The sequence below is a fragment of the Harpia harpyja genome, chromosome 14 (assembly GCF_026419915.1).
Source record: "Harpia harpyja isolate bHarHar1 chromosome 14, bHarHar1 primary haplotype, whole genome shotgun sequence".
Taxonomy (NCBI): Eukaryota; Metazoa; Chordata; class Aves; order Accipitriformes; family Accipitridae; genus Harpia; species Harpia harpyja.
The window spans coordinates 24,930,600-24,956,948 of record NC_068953.1 but is presented as its reverse complement, the minus strand read 5'-3'; the positions used below and the strand labels follow the sequence as shown (position 1 = coordinate 24,956,948).

General features: G+C 40.5%; 1 protein-coding gene across 4 annotated transcripts in view; it reads left to right on the top strand.

Annotated features, from left to right (window-relative positions):
* Positions 1-1,481: 1,481 nt before the first annotated feature.
* Positions 1,482-26,349, top strand: part of CTXND1 (cortexin domain containing 1) — a 36,751-nt gene continuing 11,883 nt past the window's right edge. For 3 of the 4 annotated variants that reach the window (XM_052808935.1, XM_052808934.1, XM_052808936.1), the window contains exon 1: positions 1,482-1,736. The gene's annotated coding sequence lies outside the window, so the exon portion shown is untranslated. Of the gene's footprint in view, positions 1,737-10,077; positions 10,246-26,349 lie in introns of those variants that run through there. The other variant, XM_052808937.1, reaches the window with a different exon arrangement.

Genomic DNA, 26,349 nt, shown 5'->3' with positions numbered 1-26,349 from the left:
GTGTGCTGGTTTCCCCTCTCCTCCAAGATGTTATTTTTGTGAAAGTGCAAACCAGCAACCTTTCCAGCAACATCCAACAGCCAGGAAGACTCAGTGTCTTTGGCATATTCACAGGCAGAAATTACAGCACTGAAAACAATAGGTACAGTACCAGTGATGCTGAGAGGTATCGTAGAAAGCTGCATTGATACAGAAATTCCAGAAAAAGCTGAAGTCCAGCTAATAAAACACTTTCCAAAGGAAAAATGTGACATGCTCTTTCTAGATGCCTGTCCTTGACTGCCCTTTTTCTAAAGGATCCAATTCATATTCCTGCAGAATTTATTAGCCACACTGTTTTGGTGGCTGGGATTTCCCCACGCTATCTGAAAGGATAATCAGCCTCTGGGGATGCTCAAAGCCATCACTAAGGGGGTTAAAGCCTCCTCTCACCAACATGAGGCTGCTGCTGTTCTCATGAGGACTTAAAGCTCCTGTCAGTGGCAGAGAAAATCTCCCCTGCCCAAAAGCCTTAGGGGGATGAGTGAATCAACACCTTACACAACACCTAGTCTTAGGAAATCTTAATTAACGATTGCTGTGTTATCTATTGGGGCACCTACATGGAGAAAGAATCACGGTTTTACCAGCAGGACTGCAATGTATTTGTTTTCACAGATTTACCACACATGGTTAGGCACAATTAGCACTAGCAGGTCACAGGAGGCCTGGGTAACAGGTAAGCATAGCACCAGAACGGGTCTTTTCTCCTAAGAGTCCCTTTGAAGGTCAGGGTTGGAGTGGGCGGCAGTCTGGCTTCGCAAATCTGCTCCTCGGTACACCTCGCTCGACCTGGTTACATACAGGGAAAGCAAGTGCAATTCCACCATGGCTTCCCAAATGAACAGAGTCAAACTTGTCATGGTAATGAAAAAATTAGGGTCCCTAATGAGAAATTATTTACGGTGGCTTTTGCTCTTACTGCCTCTATTACTACTGCTTGTTATTTCTACCCTGTCAGCATGCTGTAGGACCAGTTCCCCCACCACACAGTGACAGACACTCTACAGACAACGGACAAGGGTGACAGTCCCTCCTTCAAGACTAGAGCAGTGCTTGGAGAGTGTTAAATGTGGGATGTTAATCCGTGAAGCTTTACGCTACTACTTTTTGACTGTACCCTTTATGTAAGTGGGGCTGGTACAGTCTGTTTCAGAGCTAGGAAACCCATCCCCTTCACTTGTACTTCTGAAATACAGAAGATTAAGTTCAATTGAAAGAGTTTGTTCTTCAACATTTAAAAATGCATTGGCTTGAATTTGTAATGTAAACTTAAGATCTCTCTGAAACATAAAAAATAGCGTTCAGCTGTGAATTCGACTGCAAGTTACAGAATACAACAACTTGCACTATAAAGAACTATAGGGCAAGATGAAGACAACCCCAGCCCCCTTTGCCTTTAAAATGCCATGGAAGCACAGAGGCTTTCGGCAGAACACCTTATCTGCTCTCGAAAGCTGTGACTCTTCATCCTTTCATTATGAAGACCCAGGGGATTGCTTACTTAGCATACACCAGAGGCAATGGGTAGGGTGAGCAGTCACTGCAGCCAGAAAACCCCAGTACAGAGCACAGGCAATTACCCTCCACATGCAGAGACTTTGGAGCTGAATTGTGCTGAATAGAGAACCCCTCCAGCTGAGAGCCATGTGTGCCTGGGAAGAGCAGCCACTTTCACTCCGCTGAAAAGCAATGCAGTAAGTGACTTGGATATTGCAGCAGGCACCAGTTCCCTGGGTTAATCAGCAGCTTTTGCTGGGAGAGAGACAACCTCCAGTCCGGGAGCAGTGTCAGAGCTGCATGATTTTTTGTTGTCGTTGTTTCTAAATCAAGTGAAGGAATCGAGCGATATGCAGTGACACTAACTGTATCATTTTGCATTGTGTGTGGGTGTGTGTATTGCAGGGAAGTGCTTGCTGTATGGTCCGGTGCTGAACTAGTACTGTTAGGTTTGTAGCTTTTTCCTATAGTTACGTTTGACGGTGTTTAAGCAGAGATGGTGCTTAATAACTTAATGTCAGCTTACATTTGTGTGTTCTCTGTTAATTATACAGCATGCTTCCTATGCTTGGGTGCAAACTATTCTCTGTACTGTTGCTCTAATGCTGGATTTAGAGGGACTGTGCCTTTGGAAAATGATAAATTGTAGATTGCAACTATGTGAATGAGTGCCTTGATGATGAATAATACTTTTATTTGACTTCAGCAGATATGGCTAATTTCTAGTTTGAGGTAAATTCTTCAATGTGGTCTGAAATTACAGATGCTCTTTTGTAGACAAATGTTTATAAGCAGTACTTTAGCACAGCATAGCTGTGATTCTTCTTGTGATTCAAATGTTCTGTTTCTGTACTCTGCAGTAACAGCTTTCTATTTGTAGAATACGGTACTGGGTAGGAGAGGGAAAGCATGATTTAAAGTTTGGTTTATAAGAGGAGGGATTTTTACATAGTTTGAAAGTGTTTGCAAAATTAGAGTTTGGGCAATAATTGCAGGCCTTTGGAAGAAACTCTGCAGCATTTAAAGCAAATTTGACTATGCAGTTTTCGTTCTGTTAATTTAGGGACTAATATTAAGCTGCATTCCTCTGGTTTCTTGATACAGCTTTCTCAGTGACTTATGAGGCTCTGGCTTTAGAATAACCGCCTGCCTTGAGAATAACTGCCATTTTGGGCTTCAGGCATGTTTAACTCTTTAAGGCAACGCATGCTAAATTTTTTAGAGAGCAGTACATACAAATGCCAAAAGTTAGGGATTCTTTTCTTGCTGTTCAGTCAAATGTCAGTATTAAATAAGCATCAATCTCTTGTAAAGGAGCACCGATGAAAGCAGTCTTTAATTTTCCAACTCAATTTTTGTTTAGAAGTTGGGGTTTATTTGGTTATTGTAAACTCTTGGGAAACATATAGGAAGTCTCTACATAATGAAGAAAAAAATTCCTTTTTGATTTATCTGTCATTTTAGTTTCAAGCAAAATTTCTAGTGTCACTCTATTAGAAGGGATAATTCTCAGAAATTAGACAAATGAAGTTCAGTTTCTGCTGAAAGAGTTTTTGCAGAGATGCTGCTAAACATGTGTGTAATGTTTAGTCCTAGGAACAGCTAATGACACCAAGAAATACCCTGGCAGTTATCACACCTTTCCACTCATATGCAACATGCATATCTTAGAGACTTTTCTCCTTGAGATTGATACTCAGGTGCTGATAAGAGCTATTTCTGACACTGCAGTCAAGAGAATTTTCTCCTTTTTGCCTAAGAGAACCCTTGTGACATATGGTGCTATTGAGTTGCAATTGTTAAGATAATGAGCAATTAATAAGAAAAAATTATTCTTCATTAGCTGCACAAGTCTGAAGATGGACAAATCTATGAGGAGCGTGAATCGCATCTGAATCTGATCTGCTCCCTACTTCCCTTTCTCTCCTATCCTGACTTCTCCCTTTCTGTTTATAAGCATTTGGTAGGTGTTAACAGTTGCTCTCATTTAAGGACCTGAACCTAAGATCAGTGCAATTTTTCCAGTGACAGGTTCACGATCAGTGAGTATATCATCGGTCCCCGTTTTCTCCACCTAGATATCCAGCAAAGTCAATAATGGATTTGGAACATAAGAGGATTTATTATAAGATATCTCTGAATGAGCGTTATAAACCTAGTATTAATTTATCTATCATGAGGAAATAGCAGGGATTTTACCTATAACTAGAACGTGCTCAGAACATGCAGTTTTGATGACATTATCATCAGACATTTTCAGGTAAACTAATTCTGGTAATTTAACAAGCTACTGTTTTCAAATTATTTTTTCTGAGGACCAAAATGGGGGGAAGGAAAAGAAATGCAAATAAGAGCTGATGTTGGAAAGATACTGGATTCATAATGAGAATCACAAGATGAAAAGAAAGATTATAGCTGGGTTTATGCCTTCATGCGATTCTGAGTCTCTAATCAAAATATGTTTCCTGAAGTGGAACCTTAGAATTATTGTTCATGTCAAATTTAAAATGGAGAACATTAGGTATAAAATCTAATTTCTCAACAGTCTAGAATAAGTATATTAGTAAACAAATGTTTTCACTTCTTCATCCTGTCTTTTAAGTAATCCTGGCAGGAGCCTTGTGTCGTAAGTCAAGTTCACTTTATTGCATTGCAATCTTAGAGAGATACAAGCATAGGAAAGTTTACTAATTTTATCCTACATTGCCCGTAATGAGTTGCAAGTCAATTTAATTAATTAACTAATGGTAGTTGCTCAATATTTGTAGTCACCTAAACAACTTTAATTCACATCACTATATCTCTACTGCTTTTTCACTTGTAGAAGCACTGACAACATTTCCTTGCAATATGAAATATGACTGCACCATCTTGTCATTTAAGTACCAGAGACAAAACTTCCAGTACAAAACTGCAGGAAAGAATATACAGGGGGTGGATAAACACGCCTCATAATTTCAGAGCACAGTGAAAATGTATGTCATAGTTACACCAGGAACCAATGGTGCAGACAACGTTACATTAAAAGGTACGACATTCAGCACATTCTCAAAGAGATAAGCTTAGCTGTATTCATACAAGAGTAGAGAATTTTTGTACCACGCTTAGTAGAGTTGTCATGTTTATAAAGAAAAATAACTTACAGCTAGTGGCATCCAAAATGTGCCACATACGTAGTCAATACTTTCCTTCTGACTGCAAAAGAAAGGACATTTTCTTCCTTTCCTGTTATTCAAGGGTAGACTTGATGGTGTCAACTACTTAGATATGCTGCATAATAATTATTTTATTCATATGTATGAAAGCAGATCTCTTAGAATCTTCATTATACTTACCTGCTGTGAGCATCAAGATGGAATTTAATTGGGATTTTCAGATATACGCTTAGACAATCCATTTTCAACAACAAAATGAATATACCATTATTTGCTACTATCACTTCTTACCAAGGGCAATTGTGTAATACTCTGTAATAGCTACAATTCAGAATATTTTCTTTGCCACAGTGACTCTCTTCGCTTTCCACACCCACACAAGCCCCAGAACCTACTGTGTGTAAAGCAGCAGTGCAGTAGTATTCAAGGAGGATTAAAGGACTAAGATTGGTACTTCCTAAATACTGCTGCCTGAGCTGTTGTTTTAAACAGGAGCAAAAATAATGTACTTGCCTTTTCCAATGTTCAAAGGTATAGCTATGCACCCCAAACCCATCCAGAATTAGAAAGATCATGCTCTACATTTTGCAAAGTACCTTCAAAGTGCACCTGTAAGGCAGGCTGACCTTCAGAAGATGCAGATGAACTGGTCCACAATTCTTCCACCTTCTGTATCTGTTCCCTAAAGCTTTAGGCAAGAATTCTGGCATCTTCCTTTTTGGATGATAATTCAATACATTGAACTTTAAAATAAGGCTGTGAAAGTATGTATCCTAATGAACTCGATGATCAGAGACAGACTGCAAATCAGACATCTGATTTTCACTGAAACATCTGGAGAAAACTCCAAATGCTATGTGCTCAGTTCTGAATCTTCATGACTTATTTCATGGAATCTTTAATGATCTTTTCATCCCTTTTGAACATAAATACAAAGCAAACAGCATGTGAACTGAACAAGGGTTTGCTTGAATAATGGCCGCAGAGGCACATACCTTTTCTCAGCATTATTTTAGCATTTAAGTTTCAAATCTGTTTCATCTAGCCCTGGCCAGACTAAGCCTCTGGGGGTCCTATCCACAGATCCTCTGAATTCATAGTAGTTAGCCAGAGATATTCCTAGACAGGAAGAACATCATATCCCTCGTGTCAGTCAGTACTTTGTTCAGAGGGAAAGATGAGGAAACAAGACAGAAGGTTGCTGAAAACACAGATGCTCACATTTCTTCTGCTAGAAACAGAAGAAGGATTTATTCCTTTTTATCATAAATCACAGCTTTTCTGTTATTGCTTTGCTTTAGAGTTTCAATCAGTGCTGATGCCTGTAAAGAACCACATGCTCAAGCAAATCTAAATTATCTGGTGGACAAACCTCCCCTTTCTCTCCCTGCCCTGTCTGATTGATTTCATGATTATTGGAGAATTTGCTACATCACGCATTTTGTTTGTATTATAAACTGGTCCAAAGTAGCTCATGTCACCCATCCAATTTTTGTTTCCATATTCAAAATTCAAGCTCGCACTCCCTCTGTCAGCATCACCAATATATCTATGACTTCTTACCAAATAACTGTATCACACCATATGTTGCAGAATTGTTCTGGATTTTCACCAGCTGAGTTTAAAATTCAGCCCTCAGTCTGAGCATAATTCAGCTAGGAGGAGATATAGTAATAGATCATTTTTTCTACCTCACTTGGAGACATTAACTGTTTGTCACATTGACTCTTGGCATATTGATTCCTTTAACTCCACTATAAAAATGGAGCATCTGGCCAATGGGGCTACCCAAGTCATTTTGTGATCCTTGGGCTTTCTTTATGGGGGAAATCAGGGGAAAGAACATGTCGTATCAATACATTGGAGTGGCTGAGCAGTGCTTGCTCGCTTTCAACAATGATTTTTTAAAAGCCTGGTGGGAGCCATGAGCCAGAAGCCCCATCTGAGACTATGAAAACCAGCAGAACTGAAGAGAAGAGGAAGCCTTAGCCCTCAACACAGGAGCCAAATTTTGTCAGCAAGATCTTGCCATGAAAGTGTCTCCCATTATTAGAAGTCCAAATAATGACAAAACATAACTACTCAAAGTCATGAAACTTGGATAAACCAAACCAAAAAGACTGAACTCTGAAAAAATAAACATTGCGTTCTTTTTGTCTTCCATTTTGGGGGATTCTTTAGGATTCATGCTTCAAAACTTTCATCTACAAGGATATGAGAACATTTTAGAAAAAAGAATTTGAGATCTTTGCACAATAACCTCACCAGAGCTTCAAAAGCATCACTGCATGTGCAAATCATACAAGTTTATAAGTCAGATAACCCCTATATTTAGAAGCACAATTTTTCAAAGCATTGCTTTCTTTTTTTGTTACAATTTTACATGCCTGTCTTTGTGTCTTACGGCCAGTTTCCTGGGAAGAGAAATGGAAGGATTTTCTACTGTCTGCATCTGCAAACTGCCAGAAAATACTGTTTTCTGGATTGCATTCTGCTACTGAGTTCACTATACCATCACTGCAGTTTTGCAAGTTGCAAGCAAAAGGCAGCCAGAAAGGAAATACTCAAGTAAAGGTGATCCAATCCTTGTTCAGTTGCAAAAGTACTCAGAAAGATCTCTCCTTTCTCTTTTCGTGTGCTGTATTTGGTCAGCACACTGAAGATGACTAGCATTATATTCTCTCCCATTCAAACTCTGTCACACCATTACAGCATTTACAGTTCTCATCTTCATGTTCACTATGGGTATTTTCTGGAAAGAAGCAGATTCTCCTGTTCAGAAGACACTTGCTGTCACTTTCTATCATTTTCCTTCTGCCAGATCTTAGTAATGAGCTCTTTTAAGAGTTGCCTGGAGAATGGGAACAGGTTGGTAATAGCAAGTAAAAAAAAATTCTAACCCATAATTGCATCTGTAAAGGAGTTTTTCCCCAGCCGCCTTCTGCGTTGGGTCTTGATCCCAAATTCATGGAAGGCAATACTCCCACTGACTTTGGATCAGAACCTAAGAGACTTCTGTGAAAAGTATATTGAGAATAATTTTGGTAATCTACAGCTACTTGCATTTGCAAAAGTTACTCTGCTTGTGATGCAGAAAAAAAAAGAAGTGCAAGAGATCCTGACCTTGCAAACACTCGCCTTTGTGAGCAACCCTCTCCTGTGTAAACAGCCAGCCTTTCATCAGTGGCTTTATTTGCCAAAGTCCTTGCACATACATTAAAGATTTATAACGGGACTGTTATAGACAATGAAGTTATGTGCCATCCTGTTGTTTTCTAATAGTGGTTTGATTTAAGTTATGTGTGGAACAAAGGAAATAATATTTTAAGAGAGGAATGAAAGAATGATACAAGCACAAATAAAATTTGGTTACAGGTGGAATTTAGGTAGATGGAATAACTTTTCTTATGAAGAAATACTGTGCCTAGGGAGAATGTTTTGTGTAGTACTCCATAGCCTGGGATTTGATTTAAACCATCCTTTAGACATCCTTAGATCTCAAAATGTAGCCCACTGGAGAAAACCAGCAAGGGGATGTGTCTTTTTTTTTAAGCATTTACTTCATATAATCCTCATAGACCCAAGATTTTGGTAAGAAATAAGAAGTGCATACAAATGAAGCAGTATCTCTGAAAGAAAAAAGAAAAAAAACATATCTCAATAAATCAAGATTTGGAAAGGAAATTAAAGCAGCATATATTCCACAGGAAAGTTTCCTTAAACAGTAGTTAGTACTAAAGCATTTATTGTCTTTAATCTAAGAGAAAAAGCAATGTGTCACCTGAATGGGTCCAGCTGGATACACCTGTCTGTCTTGACAAAAGCAGCTGACCATTTTAGCAAGCAGCTAAGGGAAGGGGTATGTTTATACGCCACTTCATTTCAAGCTTACCGGACATGACTTGTAGAGCAAGCAGTCACAGGAATGGCTGACATTAGGATTTGTTTCCAAAACTATCTTGTGACACCATGACTGATTTAAAAGGATACTATCTAGCTGTTAGGAAGCACAATCCATGCAGAAATCATCATTGTCCATAAGAGCAAGAGGTTGAATAACAGTAAAATACAGAGAGGGCATTTCATATATGATTGTGTATGTGTACACACACACACACACAGATGCAAACCTTAGGCTTCATCTTTGGGGATTCCACCAGCTGCTATTAAAAGGGCTGCTAAGAAGGACTTGAAAGCTACTGGAGCCCACAAACACCACGACATTTTTGTAGCATTTATCCACAGTGTGAAAGGAATATACCAAGTTTCTTATGAAACAAAGAACGCTCAAAGCTTTTCTATTCCTCCTTTTTTTTTTTTTTGTTTTCATACTCACCTACAGAAGTGGCACCTCTGAGCTTCCTTCCTTGAGCTTGTAGACCTGAGGAAATAGTACCTTATGAGTGCTGCTCCCTACCTTTGCCTGTGGGTAAGGGAAGCACAGATTACAACAGAGATTGAGCTAAAATGTGCAATCTGAGTCAACAGAACAGCTTGCTTTTTGTTCCCCTGCAGCTAGGATCTTGCTCTAAAAGGGATGTTATTTTTCAGGTGACATTTAATCAGTCACTCGTTCATAAGAAAATGCCTGAACTGACTGCTAGGCTTTTTTTCTTTCGGCTAGTGCTAAAATTTAAATGTACTGAGCATGGAACAAACTCTTCTGTGATATTTTCCTGGGTTTGAAATGTCTAGACTTGCTATACATGTAGTAGCTGAAACCTATCAGCCTACACATCACTTCCAAATATGAAGGATCAGTCTCGCCACCTATATGCAATAGAGTTACCATTGCTATCATAGCAATCTGGTCCCATAGATTCAAAATTAAAGTGTGTATGTAAACACGCTGCCCTCAAAACAATTGATGTATGTGCCAGTGACTTCACTGGGCAGTTTGGTAACAGATGACCTCATTGAATTCTTCTTAGTTAAAATTCACAGAAGTAACAGTTTAAAACTAAATTTGAAAGACTGGCTGTATAAGGGAACCACAGGTGCAATCAACCTAGGCTGAGCTTTTTTATGAAGCCTGCGATTTAGTGGTTTAAACTTATTTGGTTTTCCGAGATGGACTAAGAGCTCATAGGCAGTCCATTACTCTGTCTCAGCTGACAAGCAGTAACTTCTAAAGATACATTACCTTGGTTGCTTGCTGTCTTGAAAACATAACCCTACCGTATTGGAAGTAGTATTCTAATAAAAAGTTCGCTACCCTATCTGCAGTTATTGCCATGTTATGTGTTATGTGATAGTAATAACTGAAAGACATCAACATGAACTTTGCTAGAAATAGCTCTAACACAGCTTTGAAAGCCACTTTTTCAGGTGAATGAACTGAAGAGAAACTTTTCATCTCCAGGAAACACGAGCCTTTCTAGTGCACTTCAAAGCCTTGGCCAACTGGAAGCAAACGCTATAGGAAACTGCTGTAGAGTCCATTTGGATGCTGACTCTAGCACAGGAATTGCAAGAAATGAATTTGGCATCTAAAAGGAGGTTTTGTGGAGTCAACACTTTCTAAGCAGAGGACAGAGTGAGATTTGGCAAGGTTGGTTCATATATTATTGACATTTTATGTCACAAAGGGGTAATCCCAGATCTAACTCTGAGCCAGCTGAACTTGCAGTGGTCTTGAAGCCCACCCTTCCCAGGTGTATGACTTAAGGGATGCTGTGTGGCTTAGACCACAGTCTCTGCGTGGGTACGTGAGTGTTAAAGACTGTCAGAAAACACACACATGCAAAAACCCCCAGCACTTTTGCACTAACCTGTGATATTCTGCATTTCCTACTACTGACCCACCAAAGATGTGGACAGTTTATGTGGACAGTTGTCAGACAATTAGCCTGGGAGTGTTGAGAAAGGGAATAATTATGCCTGCTTTAGGTTGTTCAAGCTGAAACACTTTTTTTTAAAGGAATCATTTGGAAATGGAAATCAATGATGGTTGGCATCCTACTCAGAACATTGCTTTGGGACATCAAAGTGCACAAATGCTTTGCTGATATTTTGGACACAGTGCAGGAGAATATTCCAAGTGATTTTCCATCTCACAGCAAGAAAAATATTGCATTTTCTTATTTACATGTGGACAACTATTTGTAGCTTAAGCAAGTATCTGCAAAACATTAATGCCTACAGCAGTTTTTTAAAATTAATAGCAGAGAAGGAAATAACACTGGCACTTTTAGCAGAATTTTATCTGTTGGATTTGGTAAGAATGGGATACTCTGTATAAACAAAGTCTTGGTTTGTTATTTGTGTAGGGATCAGAACCGTTGTCTTAGCTTGCTTTTCTCCTGACAATTTGTTCCTGCAATCTCCTTATGCTCCTACATTAAAACCTTTGGCTAAATTGAGGGGTCGCTTAACTGACAGTTTAAGCTAGACGTTAGTAAACATAACAGGAGGTAATGGAGCAAGTCACCCCACAAAGAAAGAAAAACAATAAACAACGGGAATCTGTACTACCTCACCTACTACTTTTTATTTCTTTTTAAAAAAACCTGATTCTTGCAATGCCTTCTTTCTTCCTCCACTTGCAAGTTACACCTGCTTATGCTGAGTTCGTGATATGTAAAACAGTTTACACCACAGTTGGGTTTGTTCTAAGGAGATCCTTGATATTGAACAGTGACAAGCATGTGAACTGCATGACTGGAGGACGTTGAGAGCCTGTGCACGTCCAGGGTAGTGAAGTAGCAAGGCAAAGATTTGAGATGGACCAAGTGACCTTGTTTTGGGGTGTGTAGGATTCCTTAAAGTGGCTCAGCATCAGCTGAAAGCATCTTTTCAAGTGCAAGGTGGATGGCATTACAAAACCTTAAGTGAAAAATCACACAACAGGTAATGCTAGGTAACTCCTTCTCAGAAATGGGGACACGATTCACGACACTAGCAGATTGCTGCTTAGAGTCGGACAGAAATAACTGCAGCTAACAGCAGTGACTTGTCTGAACCACGGACCAGGATGTCCTGGGCACTCTCAGACACTCAGGAAGTTGAGTAGTTCCTGCCACGAGCTCACCCCTGGGCATCGGCAGCTGGACAGCTATTAGAGGAGGGAGCAACCACAGGAAACTGGTTTCGGCTACAGGGAAAACAGAATTTCAATCAATGATTTCTCATGACAACTGGGGCAATGCAGTCCATAGAGTCCACTGTATTGGATGGGGTATTTTCACTCCACGGAAGCCAACTATGGAGTCATTTCCCAAAGACTACAAAGCAACACGAGTGCCTGATCATCTCAAAGAAGTGTTGCATAATTGTTCTTTCTCTTCTTACAAGTGATGTTCAGTAAAAATCATTCTCCTATTGCATTACCACCACACCAAAATAGAATCCCAAGGAAGTAATCACCACCCCAAACTCCTGTCTCAGTCAAAGTCATGATCCTAGAGGAAGAGAAGCCCTGGGAACCTCTCAAAGGACTTTGCCATCACTGTTTCTCTGGGGAAAGATCAAGGGCATTAACCAATACAGTTAGTATGGCATTTCAAATCTGTTTTCTGCAAGAACCTGACTTTGCATCTAAACAGATAATCTTTGGGGAAAAAAACCCTAACTCTGTGTTTTTCAAAAGAGGTTAAAAACATTTAGTATTTTGCCTTTTTCTGTGCACAAAATCTCTTTTTTTAGTAGATGCCAATCACTGGAGTTTTTTTGTTTAAGTCTGTCTCTGCGTAGGGCTTGTATAAGCTGAAAAATGAGCAATTTGAATTGAGTCTTTCAATATAGTTGAAAAGTTTTTGTCCCATCGATACGGCTAGTCTCATTCTAGCAGAGCAAACCCAGGACTGCCTCACGCTGGGGCTAAAGCAGTACCACCAAGGTGCCCTGTTCTTAAGAGAGGAAGGGGCTGTGTTGGAAGGAATTCTTCTAAAGCACCCAACTACGGCTGCAGCTCCTCAGCTATCACATTTTCCTCACTATCTCTTTCCCCTCTTCATCATATGATCCAACAAAGTGTCTCACCCATTGAATGTCTGGAAAATTTAATAAGTTTGATGAGGAAAAGAAGTTTCTCCACCAGCTCTATTAAATTCACTGGGTTTCCTGAGAGAAGAGGATCTTTGAACAGCAGCAGGGTATATGACTGCAAGCAGACATTAATTATATTACGCAACTGCCCAATAGCACTTTTCTGAAATATCTGGAAGTTCTACTGCACGGAGAAAGTCAGCATTTTTTAGAGCAGTTTAAATGATAAAACAGAGTAGTAACCATCAGGGGAAAATAAGAATAGCTGTTCCTTCAAAATTTTTTGAGTGATTAGACTAATTTTCAACCTTTCCTGTACATGATCTATTATTTAAGCTCCCACCTTACCAAACAGCATCTCTCTATTCTAAACTTTTGTTTTTTCGCCATTATTGATGCATTTCTAACATAATGGGTTTTTGCAAAATGCTTCTATAAGAGAGATCAGAAAGCAGGAGCAGCTGCAAACAAGGCTTCAGATGGCTGTGCCAGTTCTCCCGAGTGCAGTGCCATGTCACTGCTGCTATTAAGCATATTCCTCACCTTGAAAGCCAAATCAAAGAGAATTTTAAAACAAGGAATAAAATTAGAAGACCAAACATGTAGGGGTGAGGAAAGCTAGATCTGATCCAGTACTTACTAGGATAAGTGAAGTCAGAACTAGGCTTTCTTAATCGTGATCTTGATGTTCTTTCCTATATTTGTATTATTGGGAAATAAAAATCAGTAAATGCTCTAACTACAACCTTATGTCAGAGGGAAAAGGAGGGAGACAGTCAAGTTTCTACAATTTCTTGGCTTTTCTCACATAACATATAAGCTAACTGTTGCTTCTTTTTTCCACTTGATCTCTTTGTAAGACTATCCTAATGAGTTTTCCCCCCATGATTTGAAGAACTGAATACAAAGAACAAATTCTATTTCTAAACTGATTTTCTGGGCAAAATTTTCCGATTTATATTCTTATAGTTTCTTCTGGTTGTATTAGCACTTTCTTTATTTCCACACAGTTCTGGCTAATATAAATTTGTATTTGATTAACATGTCATTCAATGAGCCCATAAACAAATTGGCATTCAGGATATTTAAAAACTAGTAAAGTTCTTGTAAAAACACCTTTAGCAAGTGAGAATGCGTTTGAATGATTAATAGCCATGTCTTGAAAATAGTAAAGATAATTCTACAAATCTCTTTTTTAGATTTTTAGATCTCAGTAACTTTCTGAGAAGCTACTGTTTAAAAACATGACACTAGCGTGAGCACAGAACATGAAATGTGGGGTCGTTTACTTTCAATCCTTTTCAAAAACATGCTGCACTTGCTTGTACAGCAGAACAACTACAGGGACTCTGAAAGGGTGCTGCAAAAATCACTGTTCTGTAAAGTCCTTGCTGGTTACTGTTTAGAAAAGGAATTTGTGAAGGAATAAAAGCACTTTTTCACCAGATTACAAAAAAAGGAGGATGAAGAAATAGTTTCCAGTTGCTGGAACTAAAAAAGGCGAGGAAGCGCAAGTGCATGCAGAGGGGATAAAACACCATTCTCCTTTGCAAAGATGAAGGAATGATAAGCTTCAGGAAAATACTTCTAGCCTAGCCACGGGAAAGATTTGTATATAATCAACTTCTGTTTGCTGTATAGCTGTTACCGACATATTTCCATGCAAGCTGATGTTGTTTTCCCTGCTTGAGTGGCATAGCAATAATAAATACATTTATTATTCATTAAATGACATCAAAGTACTTTAATATGCCTCACCATTTCCAAACAGTGTTCAAATCACAGCAATACAATGCCCTTCTTGCCTAATTTGCTGTATTAACAGCTAAATATTATAGTTTGCAGTTTAAACTTTCTGAGTGCTGGAAGCAGGGGGTAATTTTCATCACTGCGTGTTACAGATAAGGTATGATGGGAGAGGTGGCATTGGTGGGACAGTGGGACCTCATCTTGCTGAAGTATGGGACGAAGCATCAAAATACCTGCGTTCTCTGTGACGACACTGCACGCTGACCTCGTGAGTGTAAGGCAAGAAATTTAGGCCACTCCTGAAAATTTCAGCCAATGGGTTTGTATACAGAGCTTGAGCCCATCAAGACTCCTGTTTTCCAGATGATTCTCCAGCTAGTAGCCTACATTTGTGTAAAATAACCACAAATCCTTACCAAGTCAGAATACTATTTTTTTTTTTTTTTAAGACCCTTTATATACCACTGAACACTTCCAGACAGAATGGAGAATCACTTAGGTATCCAGAGTCAAACCCTTAAAAGGAAGATTTTCTCTTAAAAAAAAAACAAAACAGCTCCAAAACCACCCCAAAACCCCAACCCAACCTCCAAAAAACCAAACAAAAACCCAGCCTTATACACAGCTCAGTTCTCCCCTATTTTAAAATAAGATTAATAAAAATTCACCAAGCTCAGAGGGTGTGAAGTGAGGAAAAGGATGTTTCTAAGGTAAAGGCACATCCATAGATAGGTGCTCTAGCATCTGCATGCATTGTTTTGTGTGGTTTGCTGGTTTTGTTGGGTTTTTTTATATACACATAAAAAAATAAGGAAGGAAGGAGGAATCAAGATGATTTACTCTTGTGGTTTTCTCTGCTTGCTGTTTGGAAGCAAGTCTTCACGTTACTGACTTAACTGGCCACAGGGTCCCAGCCTACATTTGCAAGATGGAGAGCTCTGCATAGCATTTTCTTGAGTGCCACTGCATGCCAAAGTAGATAGAAGATGATTTATGGACTTCGTTGTTTATGGGGATAAATGAGGACAGAATTATGCCTAGTTCACAGTGTCCCAAATAATTCCTTGAGGTTGTAAAGTTTGCACAGCGCTGTCTTACCATAGGTTTATGCCAGCATAAAATCAAAATAATGGGAAGTGAACTACTGAAGCGGAATGCATAGGGAACGTACCAAAGCACATAGTGCTATAGGAGATGAATTTATCTACAACTGAACCGTATCAGCCATGGAGAAGAACCAAGTTTTATTCCCAGTTAACACTCAGTGCTTCCAGTGAAACACTCCCAGATTGTATTATTGTCACCAAGTGCAGCATTTGGCAAACTATACAGACAAAGTCCTGCAAAGTTTAGGGTATAAGCAAATGAATCTGAAAGCTAAACAGTTTTTCATGTAGCAGCAGTTACCAATGTTGTGTCCTGTTAAATACAAGGAGAGCAGTCATTCATCGATCTAAAAGCAGGCTGCAATACAATGAACAATAAAAGCAGGATACCCTACTCTTTAAGTAGCATGGAGATGACTGCTACCATTCTCGAAAAGAGTTCAGAGACACTATAGACATAATCCAACGTGATTGAAGCTGGCAGTAGCATATCACCAAGATGCAAAATAAAGCTGAAAATGAATATGCTAGTCCATTAGTATTGGTGTTATTTACTGCGTGTCTCCCAGATAAGAATATGGAACACCAGGTCTTTAGAGAATGTTTCCCAGAGGTCTGCCTGTCCTGTCTTCTGAGTCCTGACAGTGACAGAAATGCCATTCATGAATTTCAGCACATCCTAGAAGCTAAGGCTGATTTTGTCATTTCTTAACATCACTGCAGTTTAAAACTTAAAACAGAACATGAATCTACTTGTCATAACTCTGGCCAAAGGCTTATTGCAAGGAGTTCTCTTTTTGGTATGTTAACTCTTGCTTTCATAGTAATAAGGTCAGGCATTGAAAAACTAGCTGTTGTTTGGGACAAATGCCACTGAAGTGGTTATATGAGGCTGTGGTCTCCGTAAGTGTGGGATAAGATTTACTATTCAGTTACAAAATGGAAAAGTCCAATATTTGTAAATTAAATGTCCTGTGTTAGGAAGAAAAGCTTGCCAAAGTAGATTTCTATCTACTTGGTCCAAGGCCACAGTTATTTCACGTTTCTGTAAGCAGTAATGCTTTTGTCCTGCAAGACAAATACCCATTGATTTGAGTTTCTAATGACTGCTAGGTCAGGCTTGCTATATATTTGCTTAATTAATTTCTCTGACCTTCCTTCCATTTAATACTCAGGATGACAAACTTCCATTTTAACAGCTGTGTGGATGTTAGTCTGAGGCACTTATGATGTCAAAGTCTTTGTATTAATTTACTAAGCAAGTTATTTCAAGCCATTTTTTGGAAAATATGCCTGGTCAGCACAGATTTATGATTTGTTTTTTCAGCTCAGTCTGATATCATTTGTCACATGGATTTAAATTAATGCATGCACATTGACCTACAGGAAGGAGATGGTTACTGTTTCTTGAGATATGAGGAAATAATCTGAATTCCAGGGAGGATTTCAGATAAATGCATTAATTTTTAAAGTTGGAATGTTCCTTCTTGTAAATAGCAATGCTTCAATTTTTTGCCTTAACATTCAATAGTAGAGGTAGAGATTGAAAAGAGAAGTACCATATCCAGTACAAAGACTGCAATGTACAGGGTATTCTAGGTGCCATCCAGCAAACCAAGCAAATACTTAGAGCATGCATTTAAGTCTGACAGTGTGAGTTGGACTTTGGGTAAAAGTCAAAGGCATAGGAATAGATTGGCTCCTAAATCCTGCCTAGGAACCCCTGTTCTCATTAAAGTCTATGGGAATTTAGGAACCTAAATGCAATTAGGTATCTTGGCCTTACTGCTTTACTTCTCAGGGCTGCCCTAAGTACATATTTAAAGTTAGGCATGTGCTAAAATCCTTATGTGAAAATTGCATTCAGATAAGTGATCTAAAATTAAAATATCAGTCTGACTCTTGTATGCTTGCAAATCAAATTTATTTTGACAACAGGTTAGCATAAGACACGGCTGAGACAGAGAGCCTAGAGCTAGGTGGATTGTGTGATTTAATGCTCTGCAATTAAAAGCCAAAGCCCAGAGATGCTACTTTTCAAATGTGTGTATTAAAGTTCTGCCAGGATTCTGTTGTCTGCATGCATGCCAGTAAACTGGAGCAGTTGTCATGCTACTTCATGGAAAATTGTTTAAGTCAATGATTTATTTAGTCTGTTTAAAGAAGGTGGGATAAAACACTGGGCTGGTATTGCCATGATGATTATGCTATTATTATTTTTTTTTAATTAATGTTGAGCAACCTGTACTGCAGCCAACTTCAAGACACTTCAGAAGTGCACTTCTCATTCTCTGGCTGGAGAACAAAAGCCTTCATTCTAGACAAGGGTAGGCTAAATAATATTTTCATTTTAGGACCCTACAGAAAACTACTTTTCCTAGAATCCTCCATGCCCAGGCAGAGAAAAGAGTGTCTTGATTTTACTGTCTCATCTTACAGGGGAGATATTAACTTTTTTTTTTCCTATCTCTGAGAAATGAAATATAAGCCCAGAACAGGTGGAGTCCCAGGTCTGAAGATCCCACCAAGGACAAACTCAAACCCTATCTCCATGCTTCTATAACTCAGTGCACTAATTACCAGGTTAGAGCCAGACATGGCCCCTCTCACCCTATTGATCTGGGATAAATGATTATTTCCACCTGTCTATCCAAAACTATCCATCACCCTCCCCTTCCTGGAGGAGCCCTTGCAGTTTGCCAGCATAACTGCCCTTGTGGGCATGCCCAGACCTCCTCTGGGTTGTTAAGGGGGAAGTTTCTTAACACTTTTGACAGAGGTGAAACAACACAGATTTTTATATCAGAGATTTGGCATTGGTGTAGAGGGGAAGGAAAGAAAGGAAAGAACAGCTGGGCACAATACCCTTGCCATGGTTTAACCCCAGCCAGCAACCAAGCACGACGCAGCCGCTCACTCACCTCCCTCACAGTGGGATTGGGGAGAGAATCAGAAGGGTAAAAGTGGGAAAACTCATGGGCTGCGATAAAGACAGTTCAATAGGTAAAGCAAAAGCCACGCACACAAGCAAAGCAAAAGAAGGAATTCATTCACCACTTCCCATCGGCAGGCAGGTGTTCAGCCATCTCCAGGAAAGCAGGGCTCCACCATGTGTAACGGTTACTTGGGAAGACAAACGCCATCGCTCCGAACGTCCCCCCTTCCTTCTTCTTCCCCCAGCTTTGTATACGGAGCATGACGTCATATGGTCAGTTGGGGTCAGCTGTCCCGGCTGTGTCCCCTCCCAACTTCTTGTGCCCCCCCAGCCTCCTCGCTGGTGGGGTGGGGTGAGGAGCAGAAAAGGCCTTGGCTCTGTGTGAGCACTGCTCAGCAGTAACGAAAACAGCCCTGTGTTATCAACACTGTTTCCAGCACAAAGCCAAAACAGAGTCCCATACCAGCTACTATGAAGAAAATTAACTCTAACCCAGCCTAAACCAGCACAACCCTCAACTCAGCATGTCCGACCACTAACCTCTATCTCTTTCTAGCAGCTGAACTTTATATAACCACTGGAAAAGACTCCTTCAGCTCACATGGGAAACAGTGGGGGTTTTGGTGCTAAAGGCCACGGATATATGGCTGTTGCCCCACTATTGAGGTCAGTGGGACAGAGGCAGTTGACTGTCAGTACCAAGTGACAGTATCTGAATTGTGGAAAACCATGTTAATTCAAAGCTGCCTGACCCAGAGAAGAGAGCCGTAGTTAACTGCAAACCCATCCTGGTGCAATGGTATAACACTATGTTGTGTTAAATCCTTAACAGAAACAGTCTTCAGAAGCTATTTTAATCAATTAAGAACAGTTGGACCCTTTAGCACATGGTTACCATCATCTACTTATTATGTACTTAAAATGCAATTATGGACAGGAAAATAATGTTCGTTTTCTATTGACCTCTTTTTACTCCAGTGAATTAAGCCTGCTTCTCATCTGCATTCAAAGTCCCAGCTGCTTCCTGACTGAAACAGATCCTGTAGGCTTTTTATATCCAGTAGCAATGCAGCAATGCCATATGTAAGGCCAGGGTGTGTGGGGGAGCTGGGATGGCTCCTGAATTATCAAGCTGTTCCAAGTCCCAGTGCAGAATCATTCCCAGGATGGTGATTCATGAGGTAGCAAAGAACCTAGATCCAGTTCCCAGGCTAAGTTTTCAGGGTTAGAAAAGCAATCTTGCTTCTCAAGCTTAAAAAAAAAAGGGGTGGGGGAATATGGTTTTTAGAGTCACTTTCTATAACAGAGCAGAGCTCTGAGACTATTCATTATCCAACAGATTGAGGGTAGAGTAAAAAGGGTGAATGTATAGTGAAGGAATTTTCCTAAACATATATAAATAGCAAACCATCACACTTTCACTGGAAGAAGCAAAATTTTCAGGAGGAACAAGTTACTATGCTTTGAAATGCATCTCACTTCAGTGACTGAAGTATCTTCATACATAGTTTCAACAACCGACAAACCACATCTGAAATTCAGGGCAACGCGCAAGAACTCCTGAAAACACAAATGCTCGTATTCCCTAAATGACATCGATACAAGTTGCTTGCTACCATAATTAGCTTTGTCAGAAGACCTTGAACAGAAAGGAATGGAGGGGAGTCCCTGCAGCATAAACCAGCAGATACATGTACCAGAGTGGTGCGTAGTAAGGATGTCCCCAATTTCTTAAAAGCAGAACTGCATTCATTCCTAACCACTGTACTTACATTGTCATTTGATGGACAGATATGCATAGGCTAGCTACATTTCACCTTTAGATTGCTAATACAGTTTCAAGGTTATATTTATAAGAAACCCGGCAAATGCTTTAATCGGTATCCACTGCAGTAGGTCACCAAGGGAAAAAAAACAAACCCCAGCGTAGCATTCAGGAAACTACTTCATAAGCTTAGAGAAGTTTTAAGTTGGGACAAAACAGCCTATCAGGACTTAAGACTTCTGTGAAGACTTTTTACTTTAAACTATACCTTCAGTAGATACCAAAAGAATAATTTGAACACCATTCTTCATGGTCAAGCTTAGGTTTTTATGCTGCTACTGTAATATGTAAACACTTCCTACTAAAAATTGCGTATCAGTAGAACTGGCCATATTGAATGTCAGATAATTGCTGGCACTTATTTTTCAAAGTCAAAACTCTGCTTGGTCTTCCCTTTGAGAAAATGAGGGGTTTATTAGTTGGCAGAGAAGGGCAGGTGATACCAAGGGGAATTCTGCTTGGGAACGTGATGTTCCAGTTAGAGCATCCTTTCTGGCAGTAAGGCTTTCCTCAGAGAGAAAGTTCAGCAGGGTTTCCTGAGACTGCTTAGCCCTCAGACCTGGTTTGATGGAGGCCTCAGAAGATGTCGAGACGGTGCCTTCAGACATATGGACCCACCCAGCAATGCACAAACCCCACTATCTTTCTCACTGCATAGTCAGTGGTGACTCAGTGTGTGGCACTTGCAAAAAAAAAGTTGAGGGGGAGGAGGGCTGAAGTTTGTGCTAGTCATATCGCTGTATGGTATGGGAAATGCCAAGTGTAGGCTGTCAGCCTCTCTGGCCCACTGATTTCATACAGGTGTCTCAGAAGCACAAAGTTTACTCAGTCCAAATATCACATTGGGTCTCCCTGCTCAGTCCTGACTGACCAGATGTCCCTGTGAATAATACTGGCCTTTATTTTCCTGCTCATGGGGAGCATTTGCCAGAAAGATGATGACATTTGTCAGGCATTTGTGCTTTGGTTAACCCAAAAATACTGGGTTAAAGTGAAGCCATCAGAAGTTTCTAGCTGCCCGCAGTCTGCCTGGTTGAAGCCAAGGCAGTTTTTGTGAGGCATTTTATTATTAAAAGAATTTCTCTAGAAATCAACCCGCCCACTGCCAGTCCAACGTTTACAAAACTAATTTAGTTCAAGGGTGCTCACAGTCAGGTGAGTGCAAGCCAAACATTAATTTCTGCTAGGGAAAAGTCATTCAAAGAAGGTACCTAGCAACGTGCAGACCATATTTTAACACACCCATAAAGTGCTATTTTCTAGCTTAGTGCTATATATCTCTTTGCTTTTGAATGGTTTGCAGTTGCAATGTTCATTCAACCCAGGAAAGATGCCCTAGGCAGCTCTACCATACGGGCCCCATTATTTACTCAGGATATCACTGCAGGGTTGCTGACCTTGGTAACGTTACATGCATCAGGCTGCTTGTGAGCTGGCTCTCCAACCGCCTTCCTTCACTCTATCTTCTTTAGCGACCAGCCAATACATGTCTTTCCTACTTTGAGGCTTGGTGTATTTATAAGAACTAAATTTTATGGCAGTCTCAGGCTACTTTCCATCGCTGCCCCCCCCCGCCTCGAAGCTGCGGGTGCAGTTGGGGCAGTCATGTAAATGTAGAGAGATGCTTGACTAAGTCTCAGTTTGCAAAGTTCAATTTGCAGATCAGCCTTAAACAGAAAAGCACAGCCCTGTCAGGCACGGACCTGACTTGCTGTGGGGCAACGTTGGAGGTTTGTGTTATTAAAGGAGATTCCTTGTGTCTTTGCTTAATACATTACTCTTAATTAATAATTACTTTCATCTTATTCAGAAAAATAGAAGTCATATGATTTTATTTGCCTGCCTTTAGAAACGTTAACTCCTAAACTGCTAAAATTGAGGTCTGTGCTTTCCCATTACAGGTGACTCAAACAATCCTGCTCTAAATAGCCAGCTGGAAGCAAAACACGGCTCCTTGCCGGGTCCTGCCATAGAGAATCCCTGTGGCCTGCATTAGGTCCCACCGCACAAAACCTGAGCATCTCACACACCTTTACATCCCAGGCTTGTACACACACAGAGGTCTCATTTTTGTGTCAATACAGAACAAAAAAAACCAAAAGAAAATGACAGGGGTTTTTTAGCAGAGAGGAAACAATTTTCCCCCAGCCACTGCAACCAGATAATTCTTTGTGTTAATCTGCAATGACAGGGGAGAAGATCACAGGCTTTGCTAATTTTGTGAATCAGCTAATGTCAGAAACACTGCAAAACTGATGGAAACCAGTTGGCCTTGTTCACCTTCCAAGAGAAGACCTATTCTGACCCACAATGGAGTTACAAAGTCTCTTTCTGCCGCTTCACTCTCCCCCTCCTCAATCAAAACCCTGTTTTGAGAAACCTGACTGTTGCTGGCACAAGAGCAGGGGTAGCTTCTGAACCCAGCACTGATGGAATAGCACCAGGCAGAACTGCAGCTGAGCAACAGAAAAGCAAGTGCTGTTTTTGAGCTGTATGTCCTGTCCTTCCAGATGCTCCCAGACTCAGCTGTGACACATTGAACCTGTGGGAGATCTAGAGTCATTCCTTACCATAACGCACAGCACTTAGGACCATCTAGGAGACCTTGCAGGGAAAACAATCCAAGGAGAAGGAAAGAACGCTTAGTCCAAAAAACCCCAGTTTCAGATCTGCATTTGGACATACGTAAAAATTTGCCTTGGAAAAGGCTAGTTCTGTAATGAGGCATGACTGCAGTGCAGTTAGCTCCTATCCTAACATAAATCTTAACATAGAAGTACTCTAAACAAGGCAGGAAAATTTAGTTAATCCTGATGGTATCGTCATATCTTGCTCCCTGATAGTTTTAAAGATCATTGGGTGGATGCTTTGTACCGAGTTACATGTCTGGAGAGATGGTGTTCAACACTAATTCTATCTTTTTCAGAACACACGGATTTGGGGATGTAATTTCTATCTGTTAGATGTGTACTGGTTTCTGGCCCAAAGTCAAGTGTTTTGCAAGACAGCTAGCTCCCATTGCCTGCATTTGCAATTAACTAAACCTCCAAGAGCACAGACACAAATTGAGCCTGTGACAATAAATAAACAAATACCAGTCAGGGGGCGGGCAGAGACCCACTGGGACACGTCTCACCTTATTATTCATAGGACTGAGCTGTTTGAGCTTAGTTTCCTTTCATGCATGAAAAGCTTTTGAGGAATCTCATTATTGTACTGAATATGTAAATATAAAGAGACAGAGTGAAACTAGAAGCAAAGACCAGTGCCTGGTTTTAAAAATATTAGAGCTATATTACTTAAAGATATAGAGATTGAAGCTGAAATTGGATCAGATCTTTAATATTTTCTCTTTTTTAATAGGGAGTTTCCAGGAGTCAGCCTGAAAGCATTTTAGCAATCGAAGAAATAAGAATGTGAAAACCTGTTGCTGGGTCAGACCAGTAGTCCATCCAGCCCAGTACTCTGTCTCTGGTAGTGTCAAGGGGAGATGCTCATTAGGGATATCATGTAAACCTGGCCGCATTTGGCACTCCATCCTCCAACATCCACAACTGTTGTATTGGGGAAGTTATAGGGAAGACCTCTGCTTAGTGCTTTCAGTGTCTATTTATGGACCTGTTGTCCATAACTCATCCAACCCCTTTGAGCCTGCTGGTACTGTCTCCAGTCTCCTGTGGTGGCAAGTTTTGGAAAGTTACTACCTGCTGAATAAAGAAGTACTTTTTTCTGTTTCAAGCTGATTTCCTACTAGTTCCATTGAATTGCCCCCAAGTTTCCCTATTTTGGAAACTGGTGAATTTTTTTAATTAGGAGGAAACCATTTTCCCACCCAACTGATCTTTTTGTATAGCTCAAAAGTATTATTCCTCAGCCAGCCACCTTTTTTCCCAAACTGAAGAGTCCCATCTTCTTCAGGCGCATGTAAAGCCACTAATCATCCCTACGACCATTTTAGTTGTTCTTAAGAGAGCTCCCTAATAGAAGGTATCTATTCCTCAGCACACGGACCTGCTTTCAAATTACAGTGATCCTAGTCCACCAGAAACCAAAATAATAAAGGTGGCTAGAAGGGGAAAACCAGCATTTAGGCTTGGGACATTCGAGCACATTCAGAAGTTAGCGTGATCCCTGCCAGGGAGAACAGACCTTCCAAACTGCTGAGTCAGTTCAGGCAAGCCCTCTTCGCTCCCTGTACATTAGGTTCACTTAAAAATGTTCCTTGTGGCTAATGGCGCATTAATAAGGTATTGGCTGTATAGGACTGTCAGGTGCTGTGCCAGAAACACAGTCTTTTATAAATTGAACATGCACAAAGGTTCTGGCAGTCTGATTCCCAATGACCCACTGACAAGCTACTGATCTAGCTGAAGATGTGGAGATGGAATGTAATTGCACACAATTTTTTTAATCAAGGACTACACTTCCAATAATCTGCTGCACTGACAAAGAAAACAACGTCAGGCTGTAATACACGGCTGGAATCAAAGCTCCTTTCAGGACAGTCTTAATTAGAGAGTGGCTCTGACTATGAGTTTTATAGAATAGTCAATGAGCTTCCAGCTGAGGAAAGGACCTTTCTTGAGGTGATGAAATGGCTGGACGTGTACTTAGAGCATGATCAGAAAAAAACCCCACATAGAAACATAAGTAAAACTCAGGCCACGGGCTGTATTTGGTAATACCATCAATACAGATTGGGATGAGAGGGAAGGAGGGAATGAAAAGGCATTAATCACCCCCAAAACCCCAAGCACAAAGCAAGCTATGGCCAAAGCCATCACTAGCACAGATCAGAGCTGCTCCAGGGATGCTGCATTACAGCCTAACTTGCAGCAGCCCCCCAGGACTTGGGTGCCTGAGGACTGCAGACTTGGAGGTGATCCAGGGAGCATACCTGAGAAACGGGAATGGCGACCAGGGTAAGAGCCATTGGGTGGCTTTTCACCCCTTGGACAATCTTCAATGTCAGGCTGTGCTGGTGGTCACTAAATCAGTATTCTGTCCACCTCATGCCACTAAAGCCCATTCAGAAATGGGCCAATTGCTTTACCATTCTCAGAGATCATTTTTGACTGTTCTCTGTCTTTGATTAAACACAAACTGTATTTTACACCCATCCATCTGGCACTTCTCATAAATATATTCTGCAGCTAAAAGATACTCGAAGTTTACGAGTTTATTTTGTCATCCCTCTATATAACCACGTTATAGCAGAATGACCTGTCACAGAGGTCGGGCAAGTTTAACAGTATTTGCATGGGCTGCTCTTTGCCAGCCAGCCTCAATGCCAAAAAATAGTCTTGGACACATTTGATTTACTAGCACAGATATAGTGCACATGTCCCGTGAAGGGCAAGAGACAGAGACCGTGAACAGCTGGAACTTATACTCAGGAACCTGACTGATCCTTGCTCTTCTGAGCAATGGGACATTTATCCTTTCACCCATCCTTGCTCAGTGACACACAGAATTTGGAGGCTGCTATATTTGTTATCTACCTACACAGAGCTGGAGGCTAGAGCTCAATTACCCTTAAATTTTTATCAGGATCCTTCACTCCTGCCAGAGCTGTCATGGAAATGTAATGCATGTCCTGCCTCAAGGTTTTGGTTCATTTGTAATAAAAATCATCTGGCCTCTCTCTGAAGGAAAATGCAATCCATCCCCACGGGGAGACAGTTGAAAATATAGTTTATCTGGATGCCAACTGGATCCTGATCAGAAAGAAGCTTTTGTGCAGTATTCACGTGCAGAACTGTACGGAAAGGGGGTGTGTGTGTCTGAAAACGGGAAGATTTTCTGTGATGTTGAATTGTTTGGCTGGTCGCACTGATTCCAGATGGTGCTCCAGGCACTCAGCATCTCTGAAAACGGGCCAATTTTCCTTCTCCCTGTTCTTATAGCAGTAAGAGAAAAACTGTTCTCTTGAGAAAAGAAAACAGGGAAAAACTAGTAATGATATTTCTACTTCTCCTGTTGGCAAATTATAACCAAAATTATCTAACATGCTGCAACAATTCTGGCTTTCCAGCTGGAGAGGGTGAGGAGCAG